We start from the raw sequence: 25361 nt of genomic DNA on the forward strand, positions 1-25361 counted from the left end.
TTATACACAAATTAAGCACAAAGATTTATTGAATTCGTATTTCTCACAAATTGTTCATTATTTCTTTAAATTCGTAAATTCCACTACAAATGCGTCCATAATGAACTTTTTGTGTTACTAAGAATCTTCCAAAAATTAACCAAAAGTTTTGTTCCTGATGGGTTCATTGTTGTTTCAGTGAATATTTTAAATTTTTACACTATTTACAAGGTCGTTTTTAATAAATATATGGAAACCATTCTTTTCTTTATTTGATAAATATAATTGTTAAAACTATCATTATGTGTTGTGCCTATGATTTGTTCACTATCAAAAAATGGCAATGATGTGTACCATTGCAACGACTTTCAATAAATAATATTAAACATTATTATAAGCACGAACACAGCTATAGTTTGCCGCAGCTGATGTTTCAACTTGCTGAAGTTGGCTGGTGTTGTTTGTAACACAAAGAAGATCATTCGTCGTCCGATTGTTGAAGCGTACGGTTGTGTGGTCGGTTGAGTGTTTTTTTTTGCCTTCAAGTTGAGTGTTTTTTTGCTCTCCAAGTTGAGTGTGTGTGGTAAGAATGAAATGTTTTAAGTGCAACGAAGAAGTGTGTGAACACTTATATATAACAAAATCATTTAAAAACTGTTCATTTTCTTAAAAGTGATCATAATTTTATTTGTTGTGAACAAATTTATCGAAGTTCTGCAACCTTCCAAAGACATTTCAAGAAAAAACACAATAATATATGCGTGGATGGAAAAAATGAAACTAATGAAATAATTGTACGAGGCGAGAGTACCAATTATGGACAAGATTGTGGGAATGCCGACGACGCAGAAAATATTTTTAACAAACATGAAGTAGATTTAGATTGTGAAATGAACCAATTATTCAAGTCCTTTTTAAACTTCCGTTTAACCATGTACTCAAAGCCAAACTTTTCACGTAAAGATGTAAGTTTCATCACCAAAAATTTTAAAGATTTAATGTTTACACCCATAATGAATGTGGCAAATGTCTTTGGAAGTGTGCTAAACGACAATTTATTGTCAAAACTGTTTATGATTATGTCGAATTGTCTTAAATTTTTAGATAAACTTAATACGGAGTTTCAACTTGTCAAGCATTTAAAAAGCGCTAGTCTTGCATCAAATTTAAAGGAAACTATTGTCGAAAAAGAAGGGAATTTTTCACACCGTAAAGGTAAGTTGGAGCATATTAAAATTTTTACAAAATTATATATAATATAATATAAAATTTTGACAAAATTTTCTATAATATAAAATTTTTACAAAATTTTCTATAGAAATAAAATTTTGACAAAATTTTCTATAAAAATAAAATTTTGACAAAATTTTATCTGCAAATGTTATGGGATTCACATTACTTATTGTTTCCAACAGGAAGGTACATGAAAAAACTACGGCAGGAACGTCTGAAGTGCGTCGATATACCATAAACGATTCCCAGTTCTCTTTTATTCAGTTCGGGAACACAAAACAAGAACTTCTTGTTCATGTCGAATTTTTGAAAAACAAGATGGAAGATATTCAACCCTTTATTCTGGCCATTGGAACATTGATGGAGTTTTCTGAGTTATTTATACATACTATACCTGGATGAAATATTAATTTCATTCAAAAGTTTTATGTACATTTCCTTTTATATAGTTCTTCATCAGATTTATTATAGCATTTTGATTTCAAATGAAACTTTTCAAATCAAATGAAACCTTTTTAAAATCAAATGAATTCTTTTCCAAATCAAACGAAACCTTTTTTAAATTTTTAAAAGGTTTTATATGTTTTGGAAAATGCTTCATTTGATTTGAAAAAGAATTCAATTGTTTTGAAAAATGTCTCATTTCAAATGTAAAAGATTTCATTTGAAGTTCAAATGCTATATATAACAGCCATATATAATTTGAATGAAATAAGTTTTAGTTATTGACTACATTTATCTTTTCCTTTTTTAATAAAATGATACAGACTAATTATGTTCTTTTTTTATAAGCTGGCTAATTAAAAAAGTAAGTACTTAATTAAACTGTTTTGCACATTTTACAAATTAATTGCATATAAAGTATGCACAAATTTCTTAAAGAGTATGAAATAATTTCATAAGAAGTACGAAACAGTTTCATAAAAAGTATGAAACAATTTCATAAAAAGAATGAAACTTTTTCGTAAAAAGTACGAAATTGTTTCATAAAAAGTACGAAACTTTTTCATAAAAAGTACGAAAATTTTTCATAAAAAGTACGAAACCTTTTCATAAAAAGTACGAAGTTGTTTCATAAAAAGTACGAAACTTTTTCATAAAAAGTACGAAACTTTTTCATAAAAAGTACGAAACTTTTTCATAAAAAGTACGAAGTTGTTTCATAAAAAGTACGAAACATTTTCATAAAAAGTACGAAGTTGTTTCTTACAAACTACGAAAAATTTGTAAGAATATTCTTCGTAAAAAGAACGAAATATTTCGTACTTTTAATGAAAAGTTTCTTTGGTTGTAAAACAATGACAAACTTCGTACTTTTAACGAAATTTTTCGTTCTTTTTACGAAGAAAATTCTTTCGGTGAGGCCGTATTCAGGGGGGGGGCCGTTTTTGTTCTCACACCACAAATTTCATTTTTCGAAAATGTATTTCTGCTTTTTATGTGTGTTTGTTGTTCTTTTTGTGAACATGACTCGCTTTGTTTGGCCATAGCAACAACAACGAATCAGCCAAACACACATGTGTAAATGAAATGGCGCAAAACCTGCGAAAAGAACCTGCCTAATTCAGCGATGGAAGCAATAAAGAGATTTTTCCAAACGTGCATATTCTTTTAAAAATTTTGGTCACTTTGCCAGTTACTCAGGGATGGAAAATACAATTTTTAAGAAAGTACAAAAAAGGTATTTTTTGAGCGGAAAGGTACTTTTTACTAAATTTTAACAAAAATTTCACTGGAAGATTATTGTCAAGAGACTGAATTTTAATGAAAATAAAATTTTGACAAAATTTTCTATAGAAATAAAATTTTGACAAAATTTTCTATAGAAATAAAATTTTTACAAAATTTTCAATTGAAATAAAATTTGGACAAAATTTTTTATAAAAATAAAATTTTGCAAAAATTCTATATAGAAATAAAATGTTGACAACTATTTCTACCGAAATAAAAAATCGATAATATAGAATCGCATTCTTTTTTCGACTAAAACTTTCTTGAAGTTCAATAAAATCCTGTTTTTGACTATGTCTTTTATAAAATCGAGATTTTCTTCCCACATGAACATGTCTGTTTTGCCATATTTGTAAAAGTCTATTAGCAAATAAGGTTGATAAAGACTTTCTCGAAATATTAAAATATTTTGTCAATGCTATTGTACCATAAATCTGATATCGACTCAAAAATGTCTACACAAAAGGTACTAAAACATTTGCGGGGGTACTACGGTACTGACCGGGGTGAAAAAGGTTTGAAAAAAGTACTATAGTACTGCATTTTCCATCCCTGCAGTTACTACGTGCTCATCCGAACGTTCATTTTCAACAATGAAGAGATTAAAGACGTATCTTAGAACAGTGTTGCCAATTTGGTGCTTTTAGCACCAAATTTAGTGCTTTTTGATTTCTAAAAAGCACCAAATTGCCTTTTTGGTGCCTTTTCAAAAAAAGCACCAACTTGGTGCTTTCTGGCATTTTCATTTAGGGCTTTTGGTGCTTTTTTTATTTTGAACAGTATTAAGTTTAATTGATACAAAAATTTTGATTAGTCTTTCAAGAGCCGAAAAAACTCAAATTTATTGCCAAATATAGAATTTGATTGTTATGAAGTTGGTATTGATTATTTTTTAATTAATATTGTTATTTAGGGTATTCTGTAGGAAAGTCGAGCGATGAGTGTCGAATTTTTGAATTTGGTAAAGATGTCATTAAAAACGTTTGTATTAGATTCAGAAAAGCACGCACAACTGAAATAAGCAATAGACTCCTTCCATATATTAATATTTTGAAAGTTGAAAAACATCACTGATCAAAATGAATTGGACGAAAGCATTAAAACTAATCCAAGTATATACTTAAATAGCGGTTCATAATGGTGAGTACTAAGTTCGAGTTTTGCCGCTAATGTGAAAACTATATCAGTAAACAAGGCATAAAATTATGCATATTTGCTGCAAATTTTATTAGAACTTGATGGGGAATAGCGAAAAGCAAATTTTCACAAAGTTTGTATTCCTTAAAATGAATTACTTAAGAAAAGTAATTATGAAAAATGGTAATTTTAGCAGCTAAACTCGATCTTAATACCCACGTTAACTTCTTAAAATTCAATTCACAAAAGTTGTATAATACATCTTCGGAAGTTTTTTTTTTTTTTTTTTTTTTTAGTAGTGCGTTTAATTTTCGATTTTGTGGTGGAAGGTGGTATGTTAGAATTTATAATATATTTTTGGTGCTTTTTGGCCTTGGGGAGTTGGCAACACTGTCTTAGAAATTCGACTAGCGAGAGTAGACTCAAAGGATTGGTATTAATGTCGGTTCATCGCCGAATAAATGTGCCGACTGAAGAAGTCATTGATTTATTTGCTGCCCAAAAAGCCCGTCGGCTCAATTTAATATTATAACAAGTATATACAGCACTAAGTTCGGCCGGGCCGAATCCTTAATACCCACCACCATGAACCAAATATTAGGGTTACCTTTGAAACTTCAGGAAGGCTTGAGGACTTGAGGATATTCCCGAAGATAAATTTAAAGATTTCACCTATGAGGACTATATCAGATTCTTGATTTATAAGAACCATTTTTGTTTGAGTTTTAGAGGAATCATTAACATCTCTTGTAAGTGTGCAAGAAAATTATAAAATAAAGTCTTGATTTGAAATCTTAAATCTGTAGAAGTAAAATCTGGAAATTTTACATTGAGTTTCAAGCAATTTTCATGATCAGTGCGCCTTCTACACCCTCAAGAAGTGAAGTCGGTCTATATGGAGGCATTACCAAATGGATCGATATAAACTTAATCCGATACACGTTTTTGTGAGCCTAAAATACCAGAATATTTACAATTTCAGGCAAATCAGATAAAAACTACGGTTTCTAGAAAACCAAGGAGTTAAATCGGGAGATCGTTCTTATGGGGACTATACTAAAATATGGACCGATACTCACCATTTACGGCACACCTCTTTATGGTCCTAAAATACCTCTAGATTTCCAATTTCAGACAAATTGGATAAAAAATACTATAAGCCCAAGACCCCAAATCGGGTGGTCGTTTTATATGGGGACCATACCAAAACATGGACCGATATTCCCAATTTTTGGCACACGTATTTGTGGTCCTACAATACCTCTAGATTTCTAATTTCAGGTAAATTGAATAAAAACTGCGGTTTCTATAAGCCCAAGAAGTAAAATCGGGAGATCGATCTATATGGGGGCTATACCAAAACATGGACCGATAATCAACATTTTTGGCACACCTCTTTATGGTCATAAAATACCTCTAGGTTTAAAATTTCAGGCAAATTGGATAAAAACTACGATTTCTATAAGCCCAAGACCCCAAATCGGGAGGTCGGTTTATATGAACTTGACCTGCCTGCAGACAAAAGACGAGTTTGTGCGAAATTTCAGTACGATTGCTTCATTATTGAAGACTGTAGCGTGATTACAACAGACAGACAGACGGACATCGTTATATCGTCTTAGAATTTCTCCCTGATCAAGAATATATACATTATATAGTCGCAAATTGATATTTCGATGTGTTACAAACGGAATGACAAACTTATTATACCCCCGTCACCATTCTATGGTGGTGGGTATAAAAATATTGTATACATACCTATGCATAAATAAAATTTTCTACACATGAGATTATATGAATATTTTTTTTTAAGTTGTCTGGATGAGGCGTTGTTTTCAATGAAGGCACATGTGTTTTTGTTGTTGTAGGAATGTTTTGGTTTTGCTTGGTTTTGTTTGGCATGCTTCAGTTGTATAGTTGGCGTTGGCGTGGGCTGTTGCATCTTTTTAGCACGTATGTAACAAAGGGAATATTTTGGTTTTTTGAGACATATATTGGTGTTTGTTTATTAAAACTTTTAAATGTAGGTTAGGTTAGGTTAAAGTGGCAGCCCGATTAAGATTCAGGCTCACTTAGACTATTCAGTCCATTGTGATACCACATTAACTAAAAGTACCTATTACATATGGGCACTTCTAGTTTTAACCGCTGAACCTTCTTGATTATTTTTCTTTGTTGAACCAACCAGATTGTTCCAAAAACATTAGCAGACTGCTTAAGTTAACGTTTTCCAGATCCGCCAGTAATCTGAAGCTATATGCTCCTAAAAGTTGCTTGCGCTTTACACAAAATGCAGGACACTCACACAAGAGGTGTTTAATTGATTCTTTTTCCTCCGCATCATGACAGCTCATACAATAGTCATTATACTTCGCGCCAATAGTTTTTGCAAAATCTCCTATCAGGCAGCGACCCGTTATAGCAGATATCAGGAGTGATATCTGACGTCTCGAGAACATTAGCATATCTAGTGTGCGGTTTAAGTTGAAATGGGGCCATATTTGCTTGGTGTCGTTACAACCCTTGCAATTCTCCCATCGAACATTTGCCATCATAACAGCCTTCTCACGCAGCATGAGCTTGCAGGTAGCTAGGGGCATACCAACAAATTCTAGTTCCCCTGGAATATGTAAGGTAGTCCCTAGCCTTGCCAACTCATCGGCTTCGCAGTTCCCCGGTATGTTCCTATGGCCAGGCACCCATATTAGGTGAATATTGTACTGCTCAGCCATCTCATTGAGAGATTTGCGGCAATCGATGGCCGTTTTCGAGTTGAGGAACACAGAGTCCAAGGATTTTATTGCAGGTTGACTGTCTGAGTATATATTAATGCCCACATTTTTTGGAACATTACTTCTCAGCCAATTCGCCACCTCTCTTATTGCTAATATTTCAGCCTGAAAAACACTACAGTGATTAGGTAATCTTTTCGCTATTCGAAGTTCCAAATCATTAGAATATACTCCGAAACCCACTTGTCCATCCAATTTGGAGCCATCAGTGTAGAAATCTATATATTCTTTATTACCCGGGGTCTGTGTGCACCACGCCTCACTGTTGGGGATTAGAGTCTCAAACTTTTTGTCGAAAAGTGGACTCGCCAAAGTGTAATCCACTACGTTAGGCACATCTGACATTGTTTTGAGGACAGAACTGTGACCGTAACCTTTTTCCAACCATAGCGATAGCTCGCGCAACCGCACAGCCGTTGTTGCAGCTGACTGTTTGGCCAAAATGTCTAAAGGCAATAGATGCAGCATGACATTAAGGGAATTTGTTCCTGTCTTGCTGAATGCGCCTGAAATACACAAACACGCCATACGCTGAACTTTATCTAAACCAGTCGGTTTCTGAAGTGCCGGCCACCAGACTACAACACCATATAGCATTATAGGTCTAACCACTGCCGTGTATAGCCAATGCACAATTTTTGGTTTTAGTCCCCACTTTTTTCCTATTGCCTTTTTGCACGAGTACAAAGCTACACGAGTACAAAGCTACAGTTGTTCCTATTCAACCGTCGAACGGAACGGACGTGTTTTTTCAATAGCGGATAAACTCATAGTAATAGGTACCTACTACGAATTTCAAGCGTGGTGGGATATTAAGCCACCATGCAGCGAAATTCCAAGTCATCCACTGGGTTGCTAACTTCAGGGCCCAGTGGACGGGTATCGACTGGAGTTATAAATCTGGGCAATGACCAAGAGTTAGGCCCAATTAGTCGACCTGTAGACGGGTCGACAGGTGGCGACACACTGACAAGTCGAACTTTTTCTAAGGTAACGACATCAAAAGGAGGTAATCCCTCACGAAAGAGATTCAAGGAACGCAGAAATGCTTTGTTTATCCTAAAGAAGTTAGGATCAGTCGACCCAAGCACGTTGTCGGCTAAACAAAGCGATTCCTTAAAATGGGCTCAAGGAATTCTTGAGACTGGAAAAAGGGAACGATCGCCGGATGAGCTGCCATCCTCCAAAAGGGATCAAAGATCGTTTGCCTCAGTTGCTAAAGATAGCCTTGTGATGGCTATCATTAATAAAGGAGCATTGGACGGTATGGTTCCAAAGCAAAAATGGGGGGAAATTGAGAATGCTCTATCTGTCGTCTACTCACAGGTACTGGAAAAGTTTCCCGGCCCAGATCCTCGACACCAAGAGGCTGGTTGGTATCAAGGACGATTTAAGCTAGTCGCATTTGAGGACCAGAGGTCTATAGAATGTTTTAAAGCTGCTCTGATACTAATTGGTGAAGTTTGGGAAGGAGCTGCTCTAGAGTTAGTCGAGAAGAAAGACATACCGGCTAGACCTAGAGCACATGCCTGGATACCTGCAAACCCTTCTGACCCTGAATCTATTTTAAATAGACTGAAACGATGCAATCCAGATCTTCCAACAGCTGATTGGAAGGTTGGCCGTTTGGATGAAGTGGATGGACCAAGACGGCATGCAGTGTTTATATTGAACACTCAGTCTTTGCCACATCTGGCAAAGTCCCAGGGCCGTGTATGTTATGGCTTTCATTATATCCAAATGAAGGTGTATAAAAACGATCAGCTAAAGGATTCAGAAATGGACAAGCCTCTGTCTGAATCAGAAGTAAGCGGATCCTCTTGCGAAGTCGAGGGAGATACCAAAGTTGAAGACATGGATAGATACCGTATGCGTGAGGAGGCTTCTATTGCCTCAGAACTCACCAAAGTCGAACCTATGGTTATTGCGAGAGTCACCGATATCTCTGAAGAGGACATTCTTGATGACTCGATCGAAGCGGCTGATGTGACGGTTGTTGAAAATCTCGATGGTCCTACGGATCCTCCAGATAAATCTTCATCATTGTAAGGCTGCATGTGCTGCCTTAAAAGTTCTCCTGATGAAAGGGGACATAGATATAGTTCTTATTCAAGAACCATATGTGTACAAAAACAAAATATGTGAATTAAGTACTCCGGGGTTCAAACTATTGCAGTATACTGGTAATGATGTAAATCGAGCCTGTATAATTGCTAAAAACGAGCTCAATTTGTTTCTGCTTCCCTCAATGTGCAATACAGACACTGTCGTTGCAAGTTTAGAAATAGCCAAATGCAAATATTGGGTATCTTCGGTCTACATGGGACATGACAGGGAGATGCCTCCATATGCCGTTAAGACCTTAGTGGAGGAGTCACTGAAAACAAAGGCGAAACTCATTATGGGATGCGATGCGAATGCACATCATAGTATATGGGGAAGTAGTGATACTAATGCAAGGGGAGAGTCGCTAATAGAGTTTATTTTGCGTACTAATCTGGTAGTTTGCAACAAGGGAGATGTCCCAACCTTTGTCACTAAAAACAGGCAAGAGGTTTTGGACATCACCTTGGCCTCGCAAGAACTAAATGAAATGATATCTGAGTGGCAGGTTTTAAGTGAACACAGCTTCTCAGATCATCGCTACATCAGTTTCAAATTTGATGTTCATATCACCAAGATCATATTTCCGCCAAATGTTAGGAAAGCTGACTGGAATAGGTATAGGGAATCGTTCAATATGATGATACCGGAAATAACAGAGACAAATATGAGAAATGTGCAAGATATCGAACACGCAGTGGAGCGGATTACTAAGGCCTTCAACATCTCACTGAAAGCTGCATGCCCTAGAGGAAAGCCAAGGGGGAAACATCGACCACCATGGTGGTCTACGGAATTAAGTAATATGAGGAAATCCTGCAGGAAGCTCTTTAACAAGGCAAAGTCCACCAGAGCCCCTGAGGACTGGGACGCTTACAAGAAGAATCTGAGAGGATACAAGCGAGAACTGAGAAAGGCTCAGCATAACTCTTGGAATGCTTACTGCAGCAGTATTGAGAATACGTCCGAGGCTTCCAGACTACGGAAGGTTCTAGCATCCACCAACTCCGCTCCAGGTTTCATTAAAACATCGGAGGGCAATTGGACAACGTCCAGTAAGGAGACGCTGGAGGTACTATTGGACACACATTTTCCTGGAAATCAGACGGTTGAACCATGTACTGGCGGTGCCACAGTTGCTCAGCGGTCGTTTCCTGTCGAGGAAATTGTATCGGAAACTAGAATAAGATGGGCGCTAAATAGCTTTGGACCATTCAAATCCCCTGGACCTGATGGAATTACTCCGGCGGAGTTACAAGCTGTAACTGACAAAATTATCCCCTGGTTGTCGGTGATATATAAAGGATGTATCAACTTATCATATATCCCAGGAAAGTGGAGGGAAACAAAAGTCGTTTTCATACCTAAAGCGGGAAAAGCCTCTCACTCGAGGGCGAAGGATTTCCGACCAATCAGCTTATCCTCATTCCTACTTAAGACTCTGGAGAGGATGATAGATATTTATCTTAGAACTAGCATCGATTCAAGTTTGTTCTCGAAACGACAGCATGCATACTCGAAGGGCAGGTCTACTGAGACCGCACTACATGAACTAGTCAGCTTTATTGAAAGCTCACTATCTGTCAAAGAATACACAATCGTGGCGTTTCTAGACATCGAAGGGGCGTTCAATAATGTCCATCCGAGCTCGATATTAAATGGACTGACAACTCTGAATGTTGATCCATGTATACTCAGGCTGTTAGACGAACTGCTAATGAAGAGACGTATTTCAGCCACACTAGGACAAGCAAACATACAAAGGTATGTGAACAGAGGCACTCCCCAAGGAGGAGTCCTATCACCTCTTCTTTGGAATGTTGCTATAAATAGCCTTCTGGTTACTCTAGAAAAAGAAAGGATAAAAGTGGTGGCATACGCAGATGATGTGGCTCTGGCAGTCAGGGGAAAATTCCCATCCACAATCAGAGATATTATTCAGAGGGCCCTCCGGATGACTGAGAAATGGGCGAAAGACAATGGTCTTGGGGTAAATCCTGCAAAGACAGAATTAGTCATGTACTGCAACGATCGCAAAACTCCCACGGTTAGGCCTATTTCCTTAGGGGGTATTGAAATTCCCTTTGGTGAATGTGCAAAATACCTTGGCGTTATTTTGGACAGGAAGCTGAACTTTAAGCTTAATATTGAAGAAAGGGCGAGAAAGGCAACTGTAGCTTTGTACTCGTGCAAAAAGGCAATAGGAAAAAAGTGGGGACTGAAACCAAAAATTGTGCATTGGCTATACACGGCAGTGGTTAGACCTATAATGCTATATGGTGTTGTAGTCTGGTGGCCGGCACTTCAGAAACCGACTTGTTTAGATAAAGTTCAGCGTATGGCGTGTTTGTGTATTTCAGGCGCATTCAGCAAGACAGGAACAAATTCCCTTAATGTCGTGCTGCATCTATTGCCTTTAGACATTTTGGCCAAACAGTCAGCTGCAACAACGGCTGTGCGGTTGCGCGAACTATCGCTGTGGTCGGAAAAAGGTTACGGTCACAGTTCTGTCCTCAAAACAATGCCAGATGTGCCTAACGTAGTGGATTACACTTTGGCGAGTCCACTTTTCGACAAAAAGTTTGAGACTCTAATCCCCAACAGTGAGGCGTGGTGCACACAGACCCCGGGGAATAAAGAATATATAGATTTCTACACTGATGGCTCCAAATTGGATGGACAAGTGGGGTTCGGAGTATATTCTAATGATCTGGAACTTCGAATAGCGAAAAGATTACCTAATCACTGTAGTGTTTTTCAGGCTGAAATATTAGCAATAAGAGAGGTGGCGAATTGGCTGAGAAGTAATGTTCCAAAAAATGTGGGCATTAATATATACTCAGACAGTCAACCTGCAATAAAATCCTTGGACTCTGTGTTCCTCAACTCGAAAACGGCCATCGACTGCCGCAAATCTCTCAATGAGATGGCTGAGCAGTACAATATTCACCTAATATGGGTGCCTGGCCATAGGAACATACCGGGGAACTGCGAAGCGGATGAGTTGGCAAGGCTAGGGACTACCTTACATATTCCAGGGGAACTAGAATTTGTTGGTATGCCCCTAGCTACCTGCAAGCTCATGCTGCGTGAGAAGGCTGTTATGATGGCAAATGTTCGATGGGAGAATTGCAAGGGTTGTAACGACACCAAGCAAATATGGCCCCATTTCAACTTAAACCGCACACTAGATATGCTAATGTTCTCGAGACGTCAGATATCACTCCTGATATCTGCTATAACGGGTCGCTGCCTGATAGGCGATTTTGCAAAAACTATTGGCGCGAAGTATAATGACTATTGTATGAGCTGTCATGATGCGGAGGAAAAAGAATCAATTAAACACCTCTTGTGTGAGTGTCCTGCATTTTGTGTAAAGCGCAAGCAACTTTTAGGAGCATATAGCTTCAGCTTACTGGCGGATCTGGAAAACGTTAACTTAAGCAGTCTGCTACTGTTTTTGGAACAATCTGGTTGGTTCAACAAAGAAAAATAATCAAGAAGGTTCAGCGGTTAAAACTAGAAGTGCCCATATGTAATAGGTACTTTTAGTTAATGTGGTATCACAATGGACTGAATAGTCTAAGTGAGCCTGAATCTTAATCGGGCTGCCACTTTAACCTAACCTAACCTAACCTACAGTTGCCTTCCTCGCCCTTTCTTCAATATTAAGCTTAAAGAAGAGGTGATAGAACTCCTCCTTGGGGAGTGCCTCTGTTCACATACTTTTGTATGTTTGCTTGTCCTAGTGTGGCTGAAATACGTCTCTTCATTAGCAGTTCGTCTAACAGCCTGAGTATACATGGATCAACATTCAGAGTTGTCAGTCCATTTAATATCGAGCTCGGATGGACATTATTGAACGCCCCTTCGATGTCTAGAAACGCCACGATTGTGTACTCTTTGACAGATAGTGAGCTTTCAATAAAGCTGACTAGTTCATGTAGTGCGGTCTCAGTAGACCTGCCCTTCGAGTATGCATGCTGTCGTTTCGAGAACAAACTTGAATCGATGCTAGTTCTAAGATAAATATCTATCATCCTCTCCAGAGTCTTAAGTAGGAATGAGGATAAGCTGATTGGTCGGAAATCCTTCGCCCTCGAGTGAGAGGCTTTTCCCGCTTTAGGTATGAAGACGACTTTTGTTTCCCTCCACTTTCCTGGGATATATGATAAGTTGATACATCCTTTATATATCACCGACAACCAGGGGATAATTTTGTCAGTTACAGCTTGTAACTCCGCCGGAGTAATTCCATCAGGTCCAGCGGATTTGAATGGTCCAAAGCTATTTAGCGCCCATCTTATTCTAGTTTCCGATACAATTTCCTCGACAGGAAACGACCGCTGAGCAACTGTGGCACCGCCAGTACATGGTTCAACCGTCTGATTTCCAGGAAAATGTGTGTCCAATAGTACCTCCAGCGTCTCCTCACTGGACGTTGTCCAATTGCCCTCCGATGTTTTAATGAAACCTGGAGCGGAGTTGGTGCATGCTAGAACCTTCCGTAGTCTGGAAGCCTCGGACGTATTCTCAATACTGCTGCAGTAATCATTCCAAGAGTTATGCTGAGCCTTTCTCAGTTCTCGCTTGTATCCTCTCAGAATCTTCTTGTAAGCGTCCCAGTCCTCAGAAGCTCTGGTGGACTTTGCCTTGTTAAAGAGCTTCCTGCAGGATTTCCTCATATTACTTAATTCCGTAGACCACCATGGTGGTCGATGTTTCCCCCTTGGCTTTCCTCTAGGGCATGCAGCTTTCAGTGAGATGTTGAAGGCCTTAGTAATCCGCTCCACTGCGTATTCGATATCTTGCACATTTCTCATATTTGTCTCTGTTATTTCCGGTATCATCATATTGAACGATTCCCTATACCTATTCCAGTCAGCTTTCCTAACATTTGGCGGAAATATGATCTTGGTGATATGAACATCAAATTTGAAACTGATGTAGCGATGATCTGAGAAGCTGTGTTCACTTAAAACCTGCCACTCAGATATCATTTCATTCAGTTCTTGCGAGGCCAAGGTGATGTCCAAAACCTCTTGCCTGTTTTTAGTGACAAAGGTTGGGACATCTCCCTTGTTGCAAACTACCAGATTAGTACGCAAAATAAACTCTATTAGCGACTCTCCCCTTGCATTAGTATCAATACTTCCCCATATACTATGATGTGCATTCGCATCGCATCCCATAATGAGTTTCGTCTTTGTTTTCCGTGACTCCTCCACTAAGGTCTTAACGGCATATGGAGGCATCTCCCTGTCATGTCCCATGTAGACCGAAGATACCCAATATTTGCATTTGGCTATTTCTAAACTGGCAACGACAGTGTCTGTATTGCACATTGAAGGAAGCAGAAACAAGTTGAGCTCGTTTTTAGCAATTATACAGGCTCGATTTACATCATTACCACTATACTGCAATAGTTTGAACCCCGGAGTACTTAATTCACATATTTTGTTTTTATAAACATATGGTTCTTGAATAAGAACTATATCTATGTCCCCTTTCATCAGGAGAACTTTTAAGGCAGCACATACAGCCTTACAATGATGAAGATTTATCTGGAGGATCCGTAGGACCATCGAGATTTTCAACAACCGTCACATCAGCCGCTTCAATCGAGTCATCAAGAATGTCCTCTTCAGAGACATCGGTGACTCTCGCAATAACCATAGGTTCAACTTTGGTGAGTTCTGAGGCAGTAGAAGCCTCCTCACGCATACGGTATCTATCCATGTCTTCAAATGTCTTGGTATCCCCCTCGACTTCGCAAGAGGATCCGCTTACTTCTGATTCAGACAGAGGCTTGTCCATTTCTGAATCCTTTAGCTGATCGTTTTTATACACCTTCATTTGGATATAATGAAAGCCATAACATACACGGCCCTGGGACTTTGCTAGATGTGGCAAAGACTGAGTGTTCAATATAAACACTGCATGCCGTCTTGGCCCATCCACTTCATCCAAACGGCCAACCTTCCAATCAGCTGTTGGAAGATCTGGATTGCATTGTTTCAGTCTATTTAAAATAGATTCAGGGTTTGCAGGTATCCACGCATGTGCTCTTGGTCTAGCCGGTATGTCTTTCTTCTCGACTAACTCTAGAGCAGCTCCTTCCCAAACTTCACCAATTAGTATCAGAGCAGCTTTAAAACATTCTATAGACCTCTGGTCCTCAAATGCGACTAGCTTAAATCGTCCTTGATACCAACCAGCCTCTTGGTGTCGAGGATCTGGGCCGGGAAACTTTTCCAGCACCTGTGAGTAGACGCCAGACAAAGCATTCTCAATTTCCCCCCATTTTTGCTTTGGAACCATACCGTCCAATGCTCCTTTATTAATGATAGCCATCACAAGGCTGTCTTTAGCAACTGAGGCAAACGATCGTTGATCCCTTTTGGAGGATGGCAGCTCATCCGGTGATCGTTCCCTTTTTCCAGCCTCAAGAATTCCTTGAGCCCATTTTAAGGAATCGCTTTGTTTAGCCGACAACGTGCTTGGGTCGACTGATCCTAATTTCTTTAGGATAAACAAAGCATTTCTGCGTTCTTTGAATCTCTTTCGTGAGGGATTACCTCCTTTTGATGCCGTTACCTTGGAAAAGGTCCGACTTGTCAAATTGTCGCCACCTGTCGACCCGTCTACAGGTCGACTAATTGGGCCTAACTCTTGGTCACTGCCCAAATCTATAACTCCAGTCGATACTCGTCCACTGGGCCCTGAAGTTAGCAACCCAGTGGATGTCTTTGAATTTCTCTGCATGGTGGCCTAATATCCCACCACACTTGAAATTCGTAGTAGGTACTTATTACGATGATTTTATCCGCTATTAAAAAACACGTCCGTTCCGTTCGACGGTTGAAATAAGAATGTAAGTTATTAATATTTTAGCGATGAGATGTACGATGGCGAGGTGATGATCGGTAGCGTAGAAAAAAGTTATTAAGAATGTTCAATATTTAGGAAAAAATGCTGAAATGGAAAGTATCTTGAAATTGTTTATCTAATTTAATTTTTATTATTCAATGTAAAAAATAAATATTCAATTTCAGAGTAACTCCAGATGAATTTGAAAAATTGTTTGTTACACCTTAGCGTATAGTTTAATCATAAATAGGTAAGTGTTCTTTTTCAATGTGGTTTTCTTTTAAAAAATATTATTCTTTATGTATATTATTATTTGCTAATTATTATTATTATTTTTTTTTAACCAGTTTCATGTTTTTCTTTGTTGTAAAAAAATATTTAATTTAAGAGCAACCCCAGATGGATTTTTATATTTCTCCTCAGCGTATAATTCAATAGAGAAGTGGTAAGTTTTCTTTTAAAAATTGGCTTTCTTTTCTTTAGAATATTTACGTTTTTATGACCTTTTTATTGTCAAAATTACAGGTTTTTAATACCTTATTTTAGTATTACTTTAATCAAATATTTTTGGAAAATTTTTGTTACACCTCAGCATATAGTTTAATCATAAATTGGTAAGAATTCTTTTTAAAATGTGTTTTTCTTTTAAAAAGGATAGTTTTTATTTATATCATTATTTGCTAATTATTATATATTTTTTTGAAACCAGTTTAATGTTTTTCTTTGTTGTTGTTTTTTTATTTCAGCTTAAAACCATACATTGACTAAACTACAAGAGTAGCTTAACCAACAGAGGAAAAGAATGTTTGTCAAATTTATTTGGGCAAAGCCCTATAGACTGCAAGATGGTTGGATGGACGCACGTTTCGGAATTACCACATTCCTCATCAGCATCCTCTACTTGCAGCAAAACTATCAACCAATTATCAGAATAAATTCAGGCAGTTTATTAAACCCAACAAAAACCACACTTGAACCCTCCGAAAAAAGGTTTTATATTGATAGCCGGCTTATGCCGAAATAAATTCGAAACAAACATATCTCTTTTCCTATGCCACTGTCAAATCATCGATTTGAATTCACATGGCTGGGTTTATTTTGAGCGTGCCTCCTCTTCTTTTTCCATTTGTTTTGTTTTGTTATTGTTGGTTTTGTTCTTTAAGCATTGTTGTTGTTTTTTTATTTCAGCTTAAAACCATACATTGACTAAACTACAAGAGTAGCTTAACCAACAGAGGAAAAGAATGTTTGTCAAATGTAAAAAAATATTTAATTTCAAAACAACCCCAAGATGGATTCGGGCATATTTTTATATTTCTCCTCAGAGTATAATTTAATAGAGAAGTGGTAAGTTTTCTTTTAAAAATTGGCTTTCTTTTCACTAGAATATTTACATTTTTATGACCTTTTTATTATCAAAATTACAGGTTTTTAATACCTTATTTTAGTACTACATTAATCAAATATTTTTGGAAACCAATTTAATATTTTTAATGTAAAAAAAATATTTAATTTCAGAATAACAATTTGGAAACATAGTTATGAATTGGTAAGCTTTCTTTAACATTCTTTTAACCAGAATATTTAGTTTTTTATGCATATTATTTCTTTAATTAGATTTTTGGAAACCAATTTAATGTTTTTTTATTTAATGTAAAAAATAAATATTTAATTTCAGAGTAACCCCAAATGAATTTCGATAACTTTTTAACTTCAGCGTACAATAGACAATTGGTAAGTTTTATATTAAAACTTTGGCTTTCTTTTGACAAGAATATTTATTGTATTATGTCCTTCACATCGATAACAACACAGTTTTATGAGTTAATATATTACTTAATTCATTATTTCTCTAATTGTTTCAGGAACAAACTGTATGAGGTACGTTTATCTAAGAAAAGTTGAATTCCTTACACCATTTAATAAAATGCCCCCAAATATGGTAAGTTAAAAGCTAATTTAAAGAGATAAAAAATTATATTTTATTACATGTTAATTTCATTTTTCAGCAAGATATGTGAATATATGTACCTACGATAAATAAACAACTAAGGAAAAGTCAAAATATCCAAAAAGCGAGTTAAAATAAACTACTTTCTTGTTCCACGTGGTCATAATTTTAATTCACAAAAAAACATTGTATTAAGACCTTTCATCATAAGTTTTTATAATAAAGTACTTTTGCTTAAAGAAAGTTGAATTTTAATGTATGAAAATTTTCATAATAGTAAAACGGTTTGTTGTTCCTTTAATTATTTAATTTCTCTGTACTGTGGAATGATTGATTTAAAAATGGTTTAGTCGTCGACATTTTAAAGACACTGTTAACCAATTTTTATTATCGGGTTTCCGAAAAAATAAGCAAGTAAACCAAAATAATACTGACTTTTTAACTTGGTAGGGGTATATAAATCTTATGATGTTGTAAAAATGAACTAAAATACAATGTTATAGATTAACTAAAATTTAAGAGAATTATAAACTAGACAAGTTGAAAAAATCTTAAGGGCTAAATCATGGTCAATATTACTGCAGTTTAGTTCATTTTGCAATGGAAAAGGGTTCACTGTTTTTTCAGTGTAGTCGGCCCGACCGACTTTTGACTTTCCTTACTTGTTTTTAATTTATTTTTTGTAGTTCCAATATACATTTGTCACATGGTTCTTTATTGTCTCCATTGCATGTTATTTGATAAGTAACATTAGATGTTTCCATAATTGGTGTCTTGTCTTTACACCCAGAAAAAAGTGACCCCTTCTTTAAGGTAAAATGAACTCATTGTGAAGAAAGTTGAACTTCGTATAGCGCCAAAGACATTTTTATTTGTTTGAACGATGTGATTTTCATAAAAATTAGGTAGAATGCATCCACACTGTTAGAAAAATATGTTTTTCATATGTTCCGATATAAACAAAATGTGTTTCGGGCACAATTTTAAAACACAATATATTTAAGTGCAAACATGTAATGTTCCTAAACTAACACTAAATGTTTGGGACATCTATGTTAATATGTTAGAATATATTATGTTTGGGACATGAATGTTTCATAAAAATCATATGTGTGAATGCAAACATATATAAATTTACAAATTTCGACTAAACATACATATGTTGTGATATTTTATTCAAAGCGACAGAGAGAGTATAGAGAAAGAAATAGAGATGGAAACCGGGAGAGTTGACGAAAGATATCAACATAACACAGCGAGAGAATCAAAAGAGAGCGATTTCTGTGAAACCGCTTGTAAAGGGTGATTCTTTTGAGGTTAGGATTTTCATGCATTAGTATTTGACAGATCACGTGGGATTTCAGACATGGTGTCAAAGAGAAAGATGCTCAGTATGCTTTGACATTTCATCATGAATAGACTTACTAACGAGCAACGCTTGCAAATCATTGAATTTTATTACCAAAATCAGTGGCAGAAAATCCGCTTTTTTATCGACAAATTTTGTTCAGCGATGAGGCTCATTTCTGGTTGAATGGCTACGTAAATAAGCAAAATTGCCGCATTTGGAGTGAAGAGCAACCAGAAGCCGTTCAAGAACTGCCCATGCATCCCGAAAATTGCACTGTTTGGTGTGGTTTGTACGCTGGTGGAATCATTGGACCGTATTTTTTCAAAGATGCTGTTGGACGCAACGTTACGGTGAATGGCGATCGCTATCGTTCGATGCTAACAAACTTTTTGTTGCCAAAAATGGAAGAACTGAACTTGGTTGACATGTGGTTTCAACAAGATGGCGCTACATGCCACACAGCTCGCGATTCTATGGCCATTTTGAGGGAAAACTTCGGAGAACAATTCATCTCAAGAAATGGACCGGTAAGTTGGCCACCAAGATCATGCGATTTGACGCCTTTAGACTATTTTTTGTGGGGCTACGTCAAGTCTAAAGTCTACAGAAATAAGCCAGCAACTATTCCAGCTTTGGAAGACAACATTTCCGAAGAAATTCGGGCTATTCCGGCCGAAATGCTCGAAAAAGTTGCCCAAAATTGGACTTTCCGAATGGACCACCTAAGACGCAGCCGCGGTCAACATTTAAATGAAATTATCTTCAAAAAGTAAATGTCATGGACCAATCTAACGTTTCAAATAAAGAACCGATGAGATTTTGCAAATTTTATGCGTTTTTTTTTTTTAAAAAGTTATCAAGCTCTTAACAAATCACCCTTTATGTTGTTTCGGAAAACTGTTTTATGATAAGGCCAAAAATTTGATATGCTTAAGTCTAAATATTATTTAATTTGAATAAAGAGAATGGACATTCGGAACCAAGAAAATAGACATTTGAAAAACAAACAGCATATGTTTTCGACTTGAGAGCAGCATTTTATGTATGTGTGGACATGTGTTTTGTTTATCATTTTGGCATTATGGGCACAATTTTTTTCTTGGTTCGTTAAAAGAAATCAGGGGTCTTCATAAAAATAACGAAAGGGCACTATACTCTTTTTAGAGTTGGGACAGTAAAATGAAATAAGGAGGAAATAGTGAAAAATTACATAGTAAAATGTATAAAAACAAAGTTTAGTTCCTCTTAATTAATAAGTAGTCCACGAGGAGTTGACGGACACCTTCAAATATAAAAGCGTGCGTTAAGTTCGAGTTTTGCAGCTAAAACAATTTAAAAAGTTTATTTTCTTTAAAATGAATTATTAAAGAAAAATAAAAGGCATTTTAGAGCGATGGTGTTAAATGCTAGTAAAAAACTGTTCACGCCTAAATAAATGTATGTTTATATTATAAAATTATTTATGTACGTTTATACTCGACTCCACGTTCTTCTTTTGTTAGAGTTTTTGAATTCCTTCCAAATTTTAAAGTTTTGTACCAAAAACAGTTTTTTGTTACAAAATTTTTATTTTTGCAAAAAAAAAAAATATTTCATCCAAAAATCAGTCAATTTCATTTATATCAAGCTACTGTCTATAAATCTTTAATAACCCACATTTCGAAGTTTCATTATAAAAATTTAATATAGCATAAATATAAATGTGTAAATTAAAAAAAAAGTGTTCGGTCGGAGCAGGGATTGAACCCACGACCCTTTGCATGCAAGGCAGACATGCTAACCACTGCTCCACGTGGCAAACAAATGTTGTTTCTGTTAAATAATGTTATGTTTGCATGGGCTCGTGGGCGCTGCAAACTATGCTTATATAAATGTAACTTATAACGATAATTATCTACTGGTGACTATAACAGCTACGTAGCCCAGTGGATAGTGTGTTGGCTTACAAACTGTATGGTCCTCGGTTCGATTCTCCGTGCAGGCGAAAGGTAAAATTTAAAAAAAATTATAAAAGTAATTAATTTCTTCAGCATTATTTGTATTACAGAAAAAGGTGCCAAGAACTAAAATATTTCGTGGAAGTGAAAATTACGAGTATGTTAGGGAATGAGCACAATCGTCTTTGGGAAAAATTCTTCCAAGCATATAATATTTTTGGGCTCAAAATGCTTCCAAACATATAATATGTTCACATAAAACAAACATATTAATGTTTCATGAGTATCCAATAATATATGTGCTTCCTGCAAAATATGTTTGGAACATATGTTAAAGAAGCGATTTTTTTTGAGGGTGCATATATTAGTTAACATTTTCCTATATTTATGTACCACTATACTACAGAATGAAAAAATTTAACTGAATTGAATTCATATATGGAATGATTTTATTGAAACTTTTTCATTCATTTGTACACTGTTAGAAAAATATGTTTTTCATATGTTTCGATATAAACAAAATGTGTTTCGGGCACAATTTTTAAACGCAATATATTTAAGTGCAAACATGTAATGTTCTCAAACTAACACTAAATGTTTGGAACACATATGTTAATATGTTAGAATATATTATGGTTGGGACATGCATGTTTCATAAAAATTATATGTGTGAATGTAAACATATATAAATTTACAAATTTCGAGTAAACATATATATGTTGTGATATTTTATTCAGAGAGCGACAGAGAGAGTATAGAGAAAGAAATAGAGATAAAAACCGGGAGGGTTGACGAAGATATCAAATTAACACAGCGAGAGAATCTAAAGAGAGCAATTTCTGTGAAACCGCTTATATGTTGTTTCGGAAACTGCTTTATGATAAGGCCAAACATTTTATTTTATACGCTTAAGTCTAAATATTATTTAATTTAAGTCTAAATATTATTTAATTTTTGTATATTATAAAATTATTTATGTATGTTTATACTCGACCCCACGTTCTTCCTTTGTTAGAGTTTTTGAATTCCTTCCAAAATATCAAACTTTTATACCAAAACCAGTTTTTTATTACAAAATTGTTATTTTTGCAATAAAAAAATAATATTTTATCCAAAAGCTCAGTCCACTTCGTTTATATCAAGCACTGTTTCTGACTATAAATCTTTAATAACCCACATTTCGAAGTTTCATTATAAAAATTTTATATAGTATAAATATAAATGTGTAAATTAAAAAAAAAAAAAAACAATTGGTGTTTGGTCGGAACAGGGATTGAACCCACGACCCTTTGCATGTACGGCAGACATGCTAACTACTGCTCCACGTTGCCAACACATGTATGTTTCTGTTAAATAATGTTATGTTTGCATGGGCTCGTGGGCGCTGCAAACTATGCTATATAAATGTAACCTATAACGATAATTGTCTTCTGGTGACTATAACAGCTACGTAGCTCTGTATGGTCCTCTGTTCGATTCTCCGTCCAGGCGAAAGGTAAAATTTTAAAAAAATATAAAATTGAATAATTTCTTCAACATTATTTGTATTACAGAAAAAGGTGCCAAGAACTAAAAAATTTCGTGGAAGTGAAAATTATGTTAGGGAATGAGCACAATCTTCTTTGGAGAAAATTCTTCCAAGCATATAATATTTTTGGCTCAAAATGCTTCCAAAAATAGAATATGTTCACATAAAACAAACATATTAATGTTTCGGCAGTATCCAATAATATATGTGCTTCCTGCAAAATATGTTTGGAACATATGTTAGAGAAGCGATTTTTTTTGAGGGTGTACAAATCTTACATATTTGTGGTAAACATTTTACTTCAAAATTAGAACTGCTTATCTTCGTTTTTAAATACAGTTTTATTTATTTATATGGACAATTTTTTCTTCAATAAAAGACAAGTTTTATTAAAATATTAAATATATTTATTAAGAATCAACAGCATCGAAATATTAGTTTATTATTCCACTATTTCCAATTTCCATGTAATGTTATCAACTGTAAAACGTAATTTTTTTCTTCTTGTGCCTTTCAATTCAGACAATAACATACAGAGATTATAAGAATATAAACTACACCCAGAAAAAAGTGCCTTCGAAACTAAAGGAAAAAAATTTCATCAATATAGTTTATCCATTTTATTTCCATTAAGGTAAATTTTTGTGAAAAATAATAAAATTTACTCGTTTCAGTAAAAAAATCCTAAACTGTAAGCAGTTAGGAATAGTTCATTAACTAGAATAAGGCATGGAATTTCTCATACTATTTTCTTCGCTGGGTATAAGAATTTACTACTGAAAAAGAAAATTTTATTCACCGATAACAAAGCATTCGTAAAAATAAACAAAAACCGAACTAAAACCAAGTTTCCTCAAAATTAGTAAAATTTCTTATAAAATGATAATTGCGACTTCCTTTATAATAGAAAGTTTTTCATACATACGAACAACACTTGGCATAGAAAAATATTTTAGTTCATTCGTACTAAGAAGTATGCAATCCTTTCAAAACTTAAGGAAACACACTTGTTAGAATATAGGAAATTTTCCTAAATTTCTATTGTCTACCTGTAATCGATACCTGTCATCGTAATCGATGTGTTTGCGCGTGAGTGTAATCGATATATTTGCGCGTCGGTTTTTAGTTGGAATCGCGTTGTTTTGGTATACGGAGAGATTGTTAAAAAATAATATGGTAAAATAATATAATAAATAACAAATAAAATATATAAAATATTTGTTATTTGAAATTAGTGAGAAAAATTTTCGTTTTTTTTAAATAAATCTATCAATGTTCGTGATAGTGTATAAAGAAAGAAAACACCAGCAGAATAACAACCCTTTCATTTGTCTTCATTTTGGAATCTTCAATTATCAGGTAATATTCAGTGACGCTAACCTTTTGCAACAAAAATGTTTTATGATTTTTTATATTTGTAGGTATTGAAATTGTAAAAGGAGGACAAAATCGTTAGACAGCAACTTATTAAAAGTGAAAAGTACAAGAAGAAGAAAAAGTGAGTTTTACAGTTGATAATATCACACGGAATTGGAAATAGTGGAATAATAAACTAATATTTCAAAGAGATTCGATGCTGTTGATTCTTAATAAATATATTCAATATATTAATAAAACATGTCTTTTATTGAAGATAAAATTGCTTATAGAAATAAATAAAATTGTATTTAAAAACGAAGGTAAGCAGTTCTAATTATGAAGTAAAAGTTTTACCACAAATGTGTAAGATTTGTCGAAATGAATGAAAACATTTCAATAAAATCATTCCATATATGAATTCAAATTAGTTAAATTTTTTCATTCTGTAGTATAGTGGTATATAAATATAGGAAAATGTTAACTAATATATGGAATGCATTATTCCTAATTTCCACGAAAATCACATCGTTCAAACAAATAAAAATGTCTTTGGCGCTATACGAAGTTCAACTTTCTTCACAATGAGTTCATTTTAACTTAAAGAAGGGGTCACTTTTTTCTGGGTGTATTCGACACTTGCATCCGATGTGGGCGAAGTCTCTTGGAATGACATTTTCTATATGAGTAGTATTGACGACAAAGTTAGCTTTTTACAACGGAACATCACGACTCTATATGAGGAACATGTGCCCCTTAAAACGAGGGCTTTAAGATCGAACGAACAATTATGGTTCAATGACGAGATAAAGAAATCAATAGAAAGAAGAGATGCGGCATATAAGCGATGGAAGCGCTTCAAGACATTAATTTTGCGTGAAGAATACAAGATGTTAAGACGCAATGTTACTAGGTTAGTTAGAGAGTCGAAATGTCGACATTACGGTGAGGAATTTAGAAGGGCTGTAAACAGTGAGCAGAAATGGCGTGTGATTCGCAATATTGGTATTGGGAAATCGGGCTTTTCTGAGAAATGCAGCGAAGATCCTGATGAATTAAATTTGAAATTTGCTAATCATCATATTCCATTTGTTGACTCAACATCCCAGTCGACTGATTCGAACAATTTCGATTTGAGAGAGAATTCATTTACTTTCCGATGTGTCTCCCATAATGACACACTCCAATCAATATTGTCGATTAAATCGACTGCGACAGGTTTGGATAATTTGGATCCTCGATTTGTAAGGATTGTGCTTCCATTTATAATACCGTTTATAACTCATATTTTTAATCATGTTTTGACAACATCCACATTTCCTGTAATCTGGAAGTGTGCAAAAGTCATTCCTATCCCAAAAACAAATGGTGATTATAGACCTATTGCTCTTCT

At 35.3% G+C, this 25361-nt stretch overlaps 1 long non-coding RNA gene across 1 annotated transcript; it reads left to right on the top strand.

Annotated features, from left to right (window-relative positions):
- Positions 1-470: 470 nt before the first annotated feature.
- On the top strand, positions 471-1536 carry LOC142223438 (uncharacterized). Its single transcript, XR_012718729.1, has 3 exons — positions 471-562; positions 1084-1194; positions 1395-1536. It is a non-coding gene; the product is annotated as an uncharacterized LOC142223438 (long non-coding RNA).
- The last annotated feature ends 23825 nt before the right edge of the window (positions 1537-25361 follow it).

The sequence above is a fragment of the Haematobia irritans genome, chromosome 2 (genome assembly GCF_050003625.1).
Source record: "Haematobia irritans isolate KBUSLIRL chromosome 2, ASM5000362v1, whole genome shotgun sequence".
Classification (NCBI taxonomy): domain Eukaryota; kingdom Metazoa; phylum Arthropoda; class Insecta; order Diptera; family Muscidae; genus Haematobia; species Haematobia irritans.